This window comes from Musca autumnalis, unplaced genomic scaffold (genome assembly GCF_047663935.1).
Source record: "Musca autumnalis isolate F117 unplaced genomic scaffold, ASM4766393v1 scaffold_3, whole genome shotgun sequence".
Lineage (NCBI taxonomy): Eukaryota > Metazoa > Arthropoda > Insecta > Diptera > Muscidae > Musca > Musca autumnalis.
The window spans coordinates 104,497,376-104,512,501 of NW_027411866.1; the positions used below are offsets into that span (position 1 = coordinate 104,497,376).

General features: G+C 34.9%; 1 long non-coding RNA gene across 2 annotated transcripts in view; it reads left to right on the plus strand.

The window, feature by feature from the left end:
* Positions 1–6,111: 6,111 nt before the first annotated feature.
* The window catches only part of LOC141397275 (uncharacterized), a 48,643-nt gene continuing 39,628 nt past the window's right edge, over positions 6,112–15,126 (plus strand). For both annotated transcript variants that reach the window (XR_012411348.1, XR_012411349.1), the window contains exon 1: positions 6,112–6,366. This is a non-coding gene — a long non-coding RNA (uncharacterized lncRNA). The remainder of the gene's footprint in view (positions 6,367–15,126) is intronic.

Below are 15,126 nucleotides of genomic sequence, written 5' to 3' on the forward strand. Positions count from 1 at the left end.
TTTCCAATTTTAATTGAAGAAAATGTTTTGAAAAAAAGAAAATCTTTTGAAAGTACGATATAAATGAAGGACTTAAAATCTAAACTAGTTCCATCGTATTTTTGTCGCAAATATTTTTGTCGTGTGTAAAGGTCCGAATTCTGAAGCTCCAGCATAGTCAGGATCCCCTACATGAGAATGGGCCTATGCTGGTATTATATATTTTGTAGAATATAAGAGATTGAACTGCCTGTTGTGCACATGTAATTAAACGAGACATTTAACTGTTGTGTAATGAATTCAGGGAAGTTCTTGCTGAATAAGTTATACCTAACGCTATTGGAGATGAAATTCAAAATATTTGCCGAGCTAAATTCGAACTAGGTTTTCCTTTGCCTTTTAGTAATTTATCAGAAATAACTTTAGCAAGAAAGACAGACGCTTCTTTATCGAGGCCGTAATTCTTTCTACCATCAAATACAGATAAAAATATGCCAACATTGTATCGGAATTTTTATTGCCTTCAATTTGTTGAGATTTCAACTATTTTGAAGATTTTATTAACGTATTCGGCCCAATGTGGATGTACTTTAGTATTAATAGTTCCCACTGGCCTGAGACTTTCTCCACTAAAAATTGTTGACATAAAGTGCTGCTCAAAACATTTGCAACTCCAGTGCCTATATCACATTCAATCTCTTTTTAGGAACATTTCGAGTTTTGAAATATATTTGTGTTTGTTATTTGATTCTTTATTGACCCTATTTTCAAGATTTAAATATGATTATTCAGTTATGAACACTTTTGTTACAAAAATGTGTGAAATATCCGAGGAACACATGCTTTAGCCTGCTCAAAACATTTGCAACTCCGTGGTACGAATATCTATTAGTTCATTTGTGACGTGTTTTTTGTATTGATTGGCATCAAGTTGTTTTTAATCAGAAGAAGGGGGCAAAAAATGTCATGAGGAGTACATATGTTTACTTTTGACAGACAAGTATGCCGAAAACAAGACATGTCTAATTTTTTAAGAAAAACTTAAATTATGACCAGAAATTTATATCAAAGCTTTGGTAAAATGTTAATTTTTCAAAAGTGTGGATCCAACGAAGTCCAAGAATAAACATAGCAACAGCACAATATCTAAAACAGAGCTGGATACCGCGTAAAAAGAACTAAAATCGCCATAAGATGGGAAGGAGGTGTAAAGACAACAATATCTCCTGCAGGGGATAATTATACGAATTATTAAGCAGATCTCGCAGAGGTCATGAGCAGATATTAAAATAAGACTTGACATCCATAAATCTTTACAAACCCTCCGATACATATCAAGGATACCGGTATAGCAACATTTTTGGGACAATAGTTATTTCCAAGAAAAATGGAATTATTCATGGAAGTTTTGCAAAAAATGTGTGGTATTGTTTTTGGAGTAGTAAAGTAGTAAAAACGAGCACTTCTCGTCGATTTAAATCAATATTTAAGTTATATGACTTGAAAATGTTCTTGATCGTCAGGTCGTAAGGTAATGGAATTTGTCCCCTTAACAAAAAGTTAAACCAAAATGTAGGAAGTGTTTTATATTTCCCTGGAGGTATTTTTATGGACAGAAATGCATGACGTCAAGATATTTATCAGATCCAAGAACTAAGCGGGCAGAAAACATGTCAAAATCGAACCATGTACACACCAGAAGTTTCGTAAAACAGAGTGTATGGCATAATACCCCCTCTCAACGTATTATAACCAAGTAAAACTAGTATTTTTTGCAAATATGTTTAAGTTCTTATCGGACCCAATCATCTTAAGTAATCTAACTTCGTATAAGAGCATCTGGGACTATTAAATATCGAATAAAACTTTGGTATTCTTCTTCAGATTTTGAATCAAATTTTCTCAGTTGCAAATGTTTTGAGCTGAACCGAAAGTGATGCAATTTTTTATATGCAATTTTTGAAAATACATTTTTAAATCTTTAAACTGGACCGAATAAACAATCAATTTACCAAAATATTTGCATTTCAAATTCTCAAACCACCTCAGAACTATTTAAAATATGTACTAGTCATTCCAGTTGCAAATGTTTTGAGCAGCCCTGTAGGTCCACGTTTTGGAGTAGCCTCAGTATAACTGTACCGCCCTATTTCATATTTTTTAAATTTTTTTCCGGCCTAATTCGAATGTAATTTGGCATTTAGGGTATGGAGTGGTCAAAAACGTCTCCACTAAAAATTGCAGACATAAGCCCACTGCGGTTTTAAATATTTTGTAGTTTTAATTGACATTTTCTGACCAAATTTGACGTAATTGGTAATTAGGAAAATCCATAACTAAAAATCGAAAGACGGCTGAGGTGTGAACCTGTGTCCTCTCCAACAAACAGACAATGTTGCCGAGGTCTTAATGTTCTAAGCCAGTGCCAATCGATCAAACTTCCGAACTGGAAGGCACTACAATACAAATCACGAAGGATTGTACATGTACATTAGGGTTATGATTTTTCACATTTTTTCTCAAAAATGGTTCCATGTAGTGAGAATGAGTGAACTTGTGCCTACTAATGCTTAAAATACCATTCATTCCATTTTGTTATAAAAAAGGTTCCGCACAAAACACTTTAATTTTTTTTTTGTGAAAAAATACTATGAAAAGGAAAAAAATTCTCAAAAAATTATTTCCTGTTGCACGAATGAATGACCTTTTGCCTATTAATGACTAAAATAACTTTTATTTCACATAAATATTGAAAAAGGTACTTGTTATAAAATTTTTATGAACTGTGAAACAATGTTATATATAATATAAAATTATATATATGTAATAATACGACAATAAAATAGTGAGAAACCAACGGTTATGTCATTTCGGTTATGTCGTGTGCCCCTATACCTTGTTTTCAGTTAAATATGTGCTTATAATGACTTCAAAAAATGGTCAAAAGTTCTGAAAAATAAAAACTTTTAAAGCTTTTTGTGTGGAAGCTTTTTTCGAATCGAATTTTTATCGAATCACTTTATAATTAGGATTTTATGAAATCTTATGTAGAAACTCATCACGCTGTAATACAGGGATATGAAGTTGTAAAAAAGTCATAACCCTAATGAACATATATTGAGAAATGATTCTATACAGGAATCTAGGTGGACTTGCATGTTAGAACAATAAAAGGTAACAGCAATACCCAGCTGACTGAACTGGGCTGTAATGTTAGTGTCAAATTCCATACGACATTTTATATATTTATTTTTTTATGTTCGATGTATATTAGGGATATATATTTTTGAAGAAAAAATATATTCGTCAGAAAAAAAAATATTTCCCATAAATACATCTTCATATCAATGACATTTAAGCTCATCCAAGTCCGAACGACGAGCCGCACACTAAAACACAACTTATAGAGGCGGTACTACATTTGTTAATATGTGTGGTATTTTGTTAAGTTTGAAAAAAATAAAATTTTTTGATTTCAAAAACAAAAGATAGAAACAGCTTCTCATTTTTCAATGAATTTCCAGCGACCTCAAACATATTTGCAAGAATTCTACTTTCCGTGAGAAATTATGCATTTTGTGGAATGATATGGAAACATTCAAATTGAAAATGTAACGAATTTTCATTCATGTTTTCCAAAATATTCCATCAAATGTGAAAAATTATTAGTTTTATAAATTCCAATAATTTATTTATAGACATTTCCTTATTTTGTTTACATTTTCCGGTAACACTAACATTACAAACAAAAACAAATGTTATGTAGTTGTTGTTGAGTTGTATTTGTTTTTGTATTCACTTTACCTTCTTTGTTCTACCATGGTGGACTTGATAGAAAGGGCTTCAAAGACATCTCATATGTGTAAATTTGCAATAATGTCTGTACAAATATAAGTTTTCAAAATCCGCCTTTGTCTTGTAGACACTCACATCCTATATATGCCTGATGAGCTGAAACGAGCGTAGCATAGTGGTTGGGTGTATGGGACTTCACTTTTTCAATAAAAACTCCTTAGATCATGTTAGCTCGATTAATTTAAATAATTGAAAGCCGATTTGGTCCCAGCGCTACCTTGGCTTCTTGCGTACAAGTCCATAAAATATAGATGCAGATTTGATTATTTCCAAATCACACAATGAATTTTTTCTGACTCGGTTTTTTCCTCCCCTGTACTCGCCCCATCCACTTCAAAATCATACAAAATCCCGAAAGAGATCATTCAATTTCTTGTTATAGAAGTTTCAACAATTCTTCCAAAAGACTCTTCGTTCAGTTGACCGCATCTCGAAAGTATTCCCTGTTTTTTCGGACTTGAACTTTAGATTTGGAAACAGATTTTTCTAGCACGGCTTTCATCTTCACGGCTATCCTTATGCATTTGGTTAGTAAGCGAAACCCACCATTTCTATCCAAATGTATACAAGAGTAGACCAGCTGCCAACACATATGACACTTTGCTTTAGAAATTGTGTAGCCTTCCTTTCCGTAGATAATAGTTTCTAAACCAGCTAACAGAACTGAGATAATGGCCTTATAGCTCTAAAGCAAACTCTACAGCCGCCAACTAAAATGTGTTATTAACCGGTTACTCTCGTAATAAGAGCCCAATTTGGTCCAAACATTGCACTCGAAATGGCCCAAAAAATCTACTTTGCACTTAAAAACTGTTAAAGTCCGGGCTTTAGTATTGTTATAAATGTGTATCGCTTATAGTTCTTGCGATACCAATTAAAACACATAATAGTTTTTTTAGGAAGTCCATGTTTATTTAGACAAAAGCCGTGCAACAAATTTTACCACAATTACACAGTGCTACAGTGAAAATTTGCAGGGGTTCTAACGCATAAATTCGGTTTTGTGGGAGTCCACAGAAGACGAAAATACCTTTGGTTTCTTTGGGTCACTTCGGTTTTTCATTTTATAACGGTAAATGCAGTGAAAAATGGACTTTCTTGGATTTTCAACTTTAAACGGACATTACTACTTTTTTCCACAACCGATTTGCACACACTGTTTTTCATTATAAAGGGGAGAGTAATGCCTTTCGAACAAGCCATAGATTTTTAAAATTGGTTAACAAATGGCTAAGTAATAGTGGTTTAAGTGCGACAAAAACGCATTAAAAAACAGTAAAATGTTTTTCCGTGTGCTCTAGGCTGCGTAAAAGACACCTAACAGTACAATTATTTACTGTTAGCAAGTAGGAAATTTAGTTGGCTTTCCAAAATGGGAAAAACCAAGAAAATCCGTTGAAAAATTAATGCGTTATGACATTTTTTGTGTTTCAACTTTTTGGTTTTTTTCATATTTTCCTTTATAAAACATTGATACCTTGTGCGTAATTGTTAAGCAGGATAATCACAACTAGAATCATACATGCTAAGATACCCATCTTTTATAAAGGAAAATATGAAAAAAACTAAAAAGTTGAAACGCAAAAAATGCAATAACGCATTCATTTTTCAACCGATTTCGTTAGTTTTTCCCATTTTAGAAAGCCAACTAAATTTCATTCTTGTTAACTGTAAATAATTGTACTGTTAGGTGTCGTTTACGCAGCCTAGAGCACAAGGAAAAACATTTTACTGTTTTTAATGCGTTTTTGTCGCACTTAAACCACTATTACTTAGCCATTTGTTAACCGATTTCAAAAATCTATGGCTTGTTCGAAAAGCATTACTCTCCCCTTTATAATGAAAAAAAGTGTGTGCAAATCGGTTGTGGAAAAAAGAAGTAATGTCCGTTTAAAGTTGAAAATCCAAGAAAGCCCATTTTTCACTACATTTACCGTTATAAAATGAAAAACCGAAGTGACCCAAAGAAACCAAAGGTATTTTCGTTTTCTATGGACTCCCACAAAACCGAATTTGTGCATCAGAAATCCTGCAAAAAAATTTTGTCCACTTTTGTATCACAGTGTTATTAGTGGTTTTGATTTCAACGATATAATTTATATTTAAATTTTTCGCATTGTGATAAAATTTGAACTACCAAAAAGGTGGATGATTTTGTAACGGATTTTTCAAAACGCTAAAATTACAATTTGACGTTTATTGATTAGCATCACTGCAGCAATGTCTGACAAAAGCATCAACATGGCCTTCAAAGAAAAATATATAACGCAAATAAAATGACGTTTGTTGGACTTGCAGTAGAACAAGAAACAAATTGGCAATAAATGAACCATTTGGAAAGTGGAAGGATTTCGTGCAGATTTCACAAATTTTGATAAAATGGAAATCAAATAAAGAAAATAAAAAGGCTTACATCGTGACATTATTATAATTATATCTTACAAATATTACTTATACACTATAAAACAACGAAAATCTATGCGCTGATAATATTAGTGGATATGTCAATCCTCTACTTTTATGTCATGCAAGGTAATGTGATAAGTTTGATTTGAGCCAAAATCTTGTTACGAAGTGAATCTCAATTTGAATCATGTCTGGATTTTCGGGAATCCGAATGGATTCAATGCCCAAAACAATTGTTGCCAGAATTTGTATTCCGATTTGTTGGTATTTATACCCTACACAGGTTTGAATTAAAGGAATTTAAACTTTTTAATTATTTCCATGTAAAAGTGAGAAAAATAAAGATTAATACAGTTAATTTCAGATACAACGAACAATGAACCAAGAAATTGTAAACAATATTTTTATATCCTTCACCAAAATATGGAGGGTATAATTCGATTTGTCATTTGTCGAAAACTTCGTCGAAGACCCTATAAAATATATATGGTAACATGGGGGGGCTACGCCACTAGGGCGCCTACACTATCGCCGATTTTCTTGAAAACTACAAGTGTTTGAAAAATCCATATAAGAGAAATTGTGATTTTAACGATGGTCTACAATCTCCCAATAGTTGGCAGTTGTGTCATAGGTATGATATCGGACGCAGGTGGTTTTGTGTGTTTCTGGGTATTGGGAAAAATTATGGTAGGTACATATGTTTTGAGGACCATGATCTGCGAATCTGCACATGGAATGTTAGCACTCTTTACAGAGAAGGTGCAGTCTACGCATTGGCAGATGTACTTGAAAAGTACAAAAGTACGATGGATTGGGAAAGGCGTCACAACAACACTTTAAGGTGATGCACTGTATTATAGCTGCCATTGCGGATTTATAGTTAGTCGGAAATTAAAACATTTGGTCTCCAGCTTCACCAGAGGCGACATGCTGATAAGGTGTATTCATCAGCTAGTTTGCACCATCTGGCAGGAAGAACGAGTACCCCACGATTGGAGCTCCTGTGCCCTGTCCAGATAAGACTGTATGCTGCCCACACCAATGCGGCTTTAGACCTGGCAAGTCCACCATTGACCAGATTTTCACTGCGGCAAATCCTGGAGAAGACCCAAGAGATGCAGATCGGCACCTAGCACCTCTTTATCGATTATAAAGCAGCCTTCGATAGCCCCCTACGTTCAAAGTTATTCCAAGCCATGTCTGAATACGGTATCCCTGCAAAGCTCATTCGGCTTTGTAGGATGACATTAACTGATATTCGGTCCTCGAGAAGACCAAGTTGATGGTGTCGACGCCCAATGCGTCCATAGAGATCGGACCAACTGGTGACGTTGGTTCCTACAATTTTGGGGTACTCGTAGTAAAAGACTTCGTCTACCTCGGCACCGCCGTAAACACAGAAAACAACATCAGTTGTGAAATAAAAAGAAGAACTATAAGAACAAAGCCACATCTCGTCAAACGCTTTACAAAACACTGACGGTGAATATCGACGTCGTATGAACCACGTGCTGTATCTGCTGCACAAGTAAGGGGTAGTTTACACTATATGTAAATGTCATATGACATGAAATTTTCCATCGTAATGTATTCGCTAATATGTGCAATATTGGAGATTTTTCTTACGTCATTTACTCTGTGGGCCCACACCAGCAAAAATGTAAAAAAACTACGTCTCCACATTGCCTGCGTGAGTAGATATGGAATGTTTTTTTTCGTGTCATATGACATTGATAGATAGTGTAAACTACCTGTTAGTAAGCAAGTAAGTATGTTTTGTGATATCTTCTTTACCTTTTGTGATATCAAAAACATATTTTATACCGTTAGAAGACAACTACTGAAGATTAGGAATTCCAATAATTTGCATGAAAAATACTATTACAAATGTGAATATATTCATATTACGAAATATGTAAGGGGTATGGCGCCTACGCCATGAAGGGGGTGTGGTGTGTTAACTGTTAGAATCTGTTTCTTTTGTAAATTTTAGAATTTTTAGTTATTTAATAGAAAACATGTTCCTTTTTCGTATAATGTTCATATTTGAGGAAGAAGTATGGTAAATGAATCTTTGTGAATCTTACCACATATTCTTGATCAGCATAAACTTCTATGTCCGTCCTGTATATTGAAGTCAAAATACAGCTCGTTATATTTAACCAATCTTACTCCTAGAATGTTTGGTGTTGAAAATTGGCTATATCGGTCCACGTATTGACATAGCCCCCATAGAAAGGGACCTCCTAATTTTTGGTATTTTGATGGCCTTAGCCAAGTTTTCTCACCAAAATGGCTGAAATTTGGTAATTAATCTTCTTTAGTGTTACAACACCTTCCCCCAGAAATTCGTCAGTATAGGTCCGTTTTGATATAGCCCCATAGAACGGTACCTCCCGATTTTGGGACTATGTAAGATTTTAGCGACATTATCTCACCGAAATGGCTGAAATGTTGTATTTAGTCTTCTTTGGGGCTATAAAACCTTCTCCATGAAATTTGTCAGTATAAGTCCACGTTATGATATTGCTCCCATAAAATGGTACATATCTGTTTTCGGTATTTTGAAGGTTTTAGTATTTTAGGTTTTGTGTTAGTGCATTTGTATGTAACATACAAAAGGAAGCGAGATAGACCCATAGTTCCTTCTAGGGATATACATAGAATCACTTTCTGAGTCGATTTATGCATGTCCGTCCGTCCGTTCGCAAGATACAGGTCGCATTTGTTGACCGATTTCGCTGAAAATTGGGAAATACCATTTTTTTAGCCGTCGGAAGATCAAGTTCGAAGATGGGCTATATCGGTCCAAGTTTTGGTATAGCCCCCATATAACGGTACCTCCCGATTTAAGGTATTTTAAGGATCTTAGCCGCATTTGTTGCCCAAACCAGCTGAAATTTTATATTTAGGTTCCCAATGGCCGCGAAATTGCTCCACTAAAAATTGTCAAGATAGGTCCACGGTTCGGTATAGTCCCCATATAACGATACCTCCCGATTTAAGGTATTTTATGGATCTTAGCCACATTTTTTGCCCAAACTAGCTGAAATTTTACATTTGAGGTTCTCAATGGCCGCGAAATTGCTCCACTAAAAATTGTCAAGATAGGTCCACGGTTCGGTATAGTCCCCATATAACGATACCTCCCGATTTAAGGTATTTTAGGGATCTTAGCCACATTTTTTGCTTGAACTAGCTGAAATTTTACATATGTGGTTCCCAGTGGCCACGAAACATCGCCACTTAAATTGAGCCAAATTATATCGAAATCGGTTCAGATTTGGATATAGCTCCCATATATATGTTCGCCCGATTTCACGTATTTGCTGCACCAAACACGCTATATACGTCCGATTTTGATGAAATTTGGAATGTTTGACTGAATTCGGCTTAGAAATAAGTGTGCCAAATTATATCGAAATCGGTTCCGATTTGGATATAGCTCCCATATATATTTTCGGCCGATTTCACGTATTTTCTGTACCAAACACGCTATATATTTCCGATTTCGATGAAATTTGGAATGTGTGACCGAATTCAGTCTAGAAATAAATGTGCCAAATTATATCGAAATCGGTTCAGATTTGGATATAGCACCCATATATATTTTCGGCCGATTTCGTGTATTTTTAGCTCCAAACACGATATATAAGTCCGATTTCAATGATATTTGGAATGTGTGACTGAATTCGGTCTGGAAATAAATGTGCCAAATTATATCAAAATCGGTTAAGATTTGGATATAGCTCCGATTTATATTTTACATATTCACAGTGGTGTAGGGTATTATATAGTCGGCCCCGCCCGACTTTGATCCTTTCCTTACTGGTTTTATGGTAAAAATGTTTCGTCAAATAGAGTTATTGCGGGTTCTCAGATTGGAAGGTACTACGATACCATTTGATGCGAAGTCTTTTAAAGGATTAGTTTACTGGAGTGACTGTAAAATGGTATTTCTGATTCTCAATGAATAGAAAAGCTCAACAAATATTGGTTCATATTTTGGTATATTCCCAGATTTTACGTATTTTGAATAATATGTTTGTTGATTTTTTTCTGGGTGCATGTTAGGTTTTCAGGATTTTGCTAGGAAGCGGCAAGTCCTATCGAAATGTCATTGTTTTTATGGAGGCGATACAGTGCAATGGTAAGACCTATAATCCCATTTCGATAGGATTTGCGTTTTCCAAGCAAAATCACGAAAACTTAAAAATTCCTAAAAATGTGAACTTTTACCGCGATTTATTTTTTATACCCTCCACCATAGTAGGAGGGTATATTAAGTTTGTTTTTCCGTTTGTAACGCATTGAAATACTCATTTGCGACCCTATAAAGTATATATATTCTTGATCAGGGTAAAATTCTGAGTCGATCTGTGCACGTCCGTCCGTCCGTCTGTGGTAATCACTCTAGCATCCACAAATATGGAGATAGAACGCTGAAATTTTGGGAAAATGCGTCTTTTGTTTGCAGGCAGGTCAAGTTCGATGATGGACTATATCGGTCCACGTTTTGGTATAGCCCCCATATAACGGTACCCCCCGATTTACGGTATTTTGCCCTTTTTAGCTATATTTTCAGACCGATTTAGCTATAATTTGACATTTCGGGTTTTTAAGTGTCAATAAACTTATACAACAAAAGTTGTGGACATAGGTCCACGTTTTGGTATAGCCCCCATATAACGGTACCCCCCGATTTACGGTATTTTGCCCTTTTTAGCTACATTTTCAGACCGATTTAGCTATAATTTGACATTTCGGGTTTTTAAGTGTCAATAAACTTATATAACAAAAGTTGTGGACATAGGTCCACGTTTTGGTATAGCCCCCATATAACGGTACCCCCCGATTTATGGTATTTTGCCGTTTTTAGCTACATTTTCAGTCCGATTTAGCTATAATTTGACATTTCGGGTTTCTAAGTGTCAATTAACTTATATAACAAAAGTTGTGGACATAGGTCCACGTTTTGGTATAGCCCTCATATAACGGTACCCCCCGATTTACGGTATTTTAACGTTTTTAGCTATATTTCAGACCGATTTATCTATAATGCGACATTTAGGGTTCTTAAGTCCCAATAAACTTATATAACAAAAGTTGTGGACATAGGTCCATGTTTTGGTATAGCCCCCATAAAACGGTACCCCGGATTTACGGTATTTTGACGTTTTTAGCTACATTTTCATTTAGGGTTCTTAAGTGTCAATAGACTTATATAACAAAACTAGTGGACGTAGATCAATGTTTTGGTATAGCCCCATATAACGGTACCTACTGATTTTCGGTATTTTGACATTTTTACCTACAAGTTTTAACCGAATTAGCTGTAATTTCAACATTTGACATTTGAAGTTCTAAGTGGTCACCACAACTCTTCACCAAAATTGTCTGAAATTTTGGGAAAATGCGTCTTTTGTTTGCAGGCAGGTCAAGTTCGATGATGGGCTATATCGGTCCACGTTTTGGTATAGTCCCCATATAGCGGTACATTTGTCACCACACCTCTCCACCAAAAATTGTCAAGAAAGGTCGATGTATTGATAAAGCTCCCATATAAAAGCACCTCCCGATTTTCAGTAATTTTATGATTTTAGCTACAATATTAAACCGAACTAGCAGTAACTTGACATTTGAAGTTCTTAGTGGTCACAACACCTCTCCATAAAGAATTGTCAACATAGGTCCATGTTCGGATATAAATCCCATATAACGGTACCTCCCAATTTTCCGTAATTGGCAAATTTTAGCTACAATTTTTAACCGAACTAACTGTAATTTGACATTTGAAGTTTGTAGTGGTCACCACACATCTGCATCAACAATTTTCAACATAGCCCCAATATAAAGATACTTCCGACTTTCTGTACTTTGAGGATTTTACTTAAAATGTTTAACCAGATAAGTCCATGTTTTGGTATAGCCCCAAAAAACCCGATTTTCCGTACCTTAGCTTTATTTTTGGACGAACTTTCTGTAATTTGAAATTTAAATGCCAACAAAAATTCTGCAACAAAAATTGTTCATTTAAGTTCATATTTTCGTATAGCCCACATACCTCCGAACTAGCTGTTAATGACATTTGAAGTTCCCACGTTTTGTACCGATTTTCGGTATTTCGAGGATTCTAGCTAAAATTTTTAACCGAATTAGGAGTTATTTGACATTAAAGGCTCCCATCAAAAACTGTCAACATAGGCCCATGTTTTATCCAGGTCCATGTTTATAATCCCTATATAACGGTACCTCCCAATTTCTCGCCCACCGAAAATTGTCAACATACATAGTTAGATATAGGGACCATAAAAAGGGCCTCCCAAATGAAGCATTTTATGTACATTATCTGACATTTTAACGTACCCACTTACAGTTGGGGACAGGAATGAAAACTAATTATTCCATTTTAGTTCAGAATATTTTATGGTGGAGGGTATGAAAAGTTCGGCCCGGCCGAACTTAACGCTTTTTTACTTGTTATTGTTCTTTTTCTTTCACACTCCTATTTTATTGAACAAAAATTTGAAGATCATTTATAATCTTGGTGTAAACAGTAAATAATTTAAAACAAATTGTCATATTTCTGTTAATAAACAAATACAGAATTGGCCAAAATGGAGAAATTTGACCATGTTTTTTGGACCATTCCATTTTGTGTATGGGCTCTGCTACTATTTTGAACACAGCTGGGAGCTATATCCAATCCTTAATAGAACTTGGTAAACTTATTTATAGTCAGAATACGGTAGCATTGTCCAAATTTCATCACAATTGGACAGAATTTTCAAGCTTGGACCATCAATTACTTGAAATCGGGCGAGCATATACTACATGTATGAGAGCTATATTTATATATGAACCGATATCAACCAAATTTGGCAGATTCGTTTCTAGGCCGATTATAAACATCGGCACGAAATTTTGAAGATCTAGCTTGCCCCTGTGAATTTTTGCCTCAAAACCCTGACTTTGGCCCCACAGTGCATTTGTACTCGTAGACTATAAAATTGTCTACTCGATACAATATTACCATTTTTAGAGAAATCTCAGCAACTACAATCATAGCTGTCAATACGCAATACAAACCGATTACTTACGGTAGTATTTTCCATATATACAGTATCTTAGTAAGGGGTAGTTTACACTATATGTAAATGTCATATGACATGAAATTTTCCATCGTTATATATTCGCTAATATGTGTAATATTGGAGATTTTCCTTACGCCATTTACTATGTGCGTCCACACCAGCAAAAATGTAAAAAAACTACGTCTCCACATTGCCTCCGTGGGTAAATATGGAATGTTTTTATTTCGTGTCATATGACATTGATAGATAGTGTAAACTACCTCTAAAATGAAATGCTGGCACGTGGCCATTAGTGTGTGTGTCATTTTAGGGGTGGGTTCCTTCTTTTTGTATGTATACAAAAAAGACTACTGCCATCAACAGAAATTACTTTCCATTTTATTGTTGAGGTAGTACAGCTTTTTTGCATGGTGTGAGTAATACATATGCTAAAATGTTATACGCTCCTTGTCATAGCGTGTGCTTTCCGTATGAATGCTGTTCATTGAATGAAATTATTTCATAGTATAGATGTAGTAATTCTCAATCGAAGTACGCAGAATATTTATGCGTATGCAACTAAAAGTGGAATGATTCGGTTCAGAGGTCATTAAACCCAAAAAGCTATTGTGAATATACACAAATATATAGTTATTTGTTCCATCTTTTTAAGTCTTTAAAGTGTTCACACACACACACATTTAAAGTCTGGAATATAGTTTCAGCATAGACTAATAAGTGTTTAGACAGAGAAAATGTGATGTTCTTGCTTTTTTCTAGGTGTCGCCATTAAGGAAAGTGCCAGCGTTTTCACTCAATTGCACAATGTTTTGGGGTAAATTGCAATATTTTGTTGAATATTTTTATATGAGGATGTAGATGCGGCCAAGATTACCCACATATTGTCCTCTACAAGAATAAATAGTTTAAAATGTATAGTTATTGCCATTTTAAAAATTGAGTGCATATTAAACTGACTCAATTCACACTCAGTGAGAGAATTTAGGTGAGAGGATTTCTTTGTCTATACTAGGGGTGAGCACGCCTGTGTGCCAGGGATGGAAAATTCAGTACAATAGTACTTTTTTCAGTACCATTTCACTATAAAAAGTACCGAAGTACCCCCGCGGACAATTGAGTACCATTTCCATACTAAAGTCTAGAAAAATTTTATGTGGAACTAAAAATGCTAAATTCAAAATAAGTTTACTAGAAATTTTAAAAATCTGGATATATGTTGGGAACATCCCAAAATATATTGGCCATTTTCTTTGTGGAGTTCTTCCACCCTTTGAGAATCCAAAATATCAAGTTACAGTCACAACGGTAGTCTAATCATTTAAAAGACTTCACATCGAGCGGTATCGAAGTACATTCCAATATGAGAATCTGCAATACCTCTTCTATGGGGGCCATATGGTGCTACAAAACCAACGACAGTCTGACTATCGTTTTGATTACTGATGAAAAACAAAGTTTATATCGGCCACCAAAACTTTTTTTGGACTATCTGTCACGAATTATTTAAAAAATAATTTGTTTAAGTTCAATATAAACAAGGCTATACGACAGCGATCAAAACGATAGTCGTACTAACGATAGTTTGCCAGCTCTAGGCTATTTAAAACGTGCATCTATACCCACATTCTCTATAGGAATGTTTTATATCCTTATCGAATACAAAGTATCAATTTTCAGTTATTTCGATGGGATAATGAGGCTAAAACTTTTAAAATACCGTTCTATGGGGGCTATATCAGAACGTGGACCCGTACTGACAAATTTCTGGGGAAGGGTTTTGTAGCCCCAA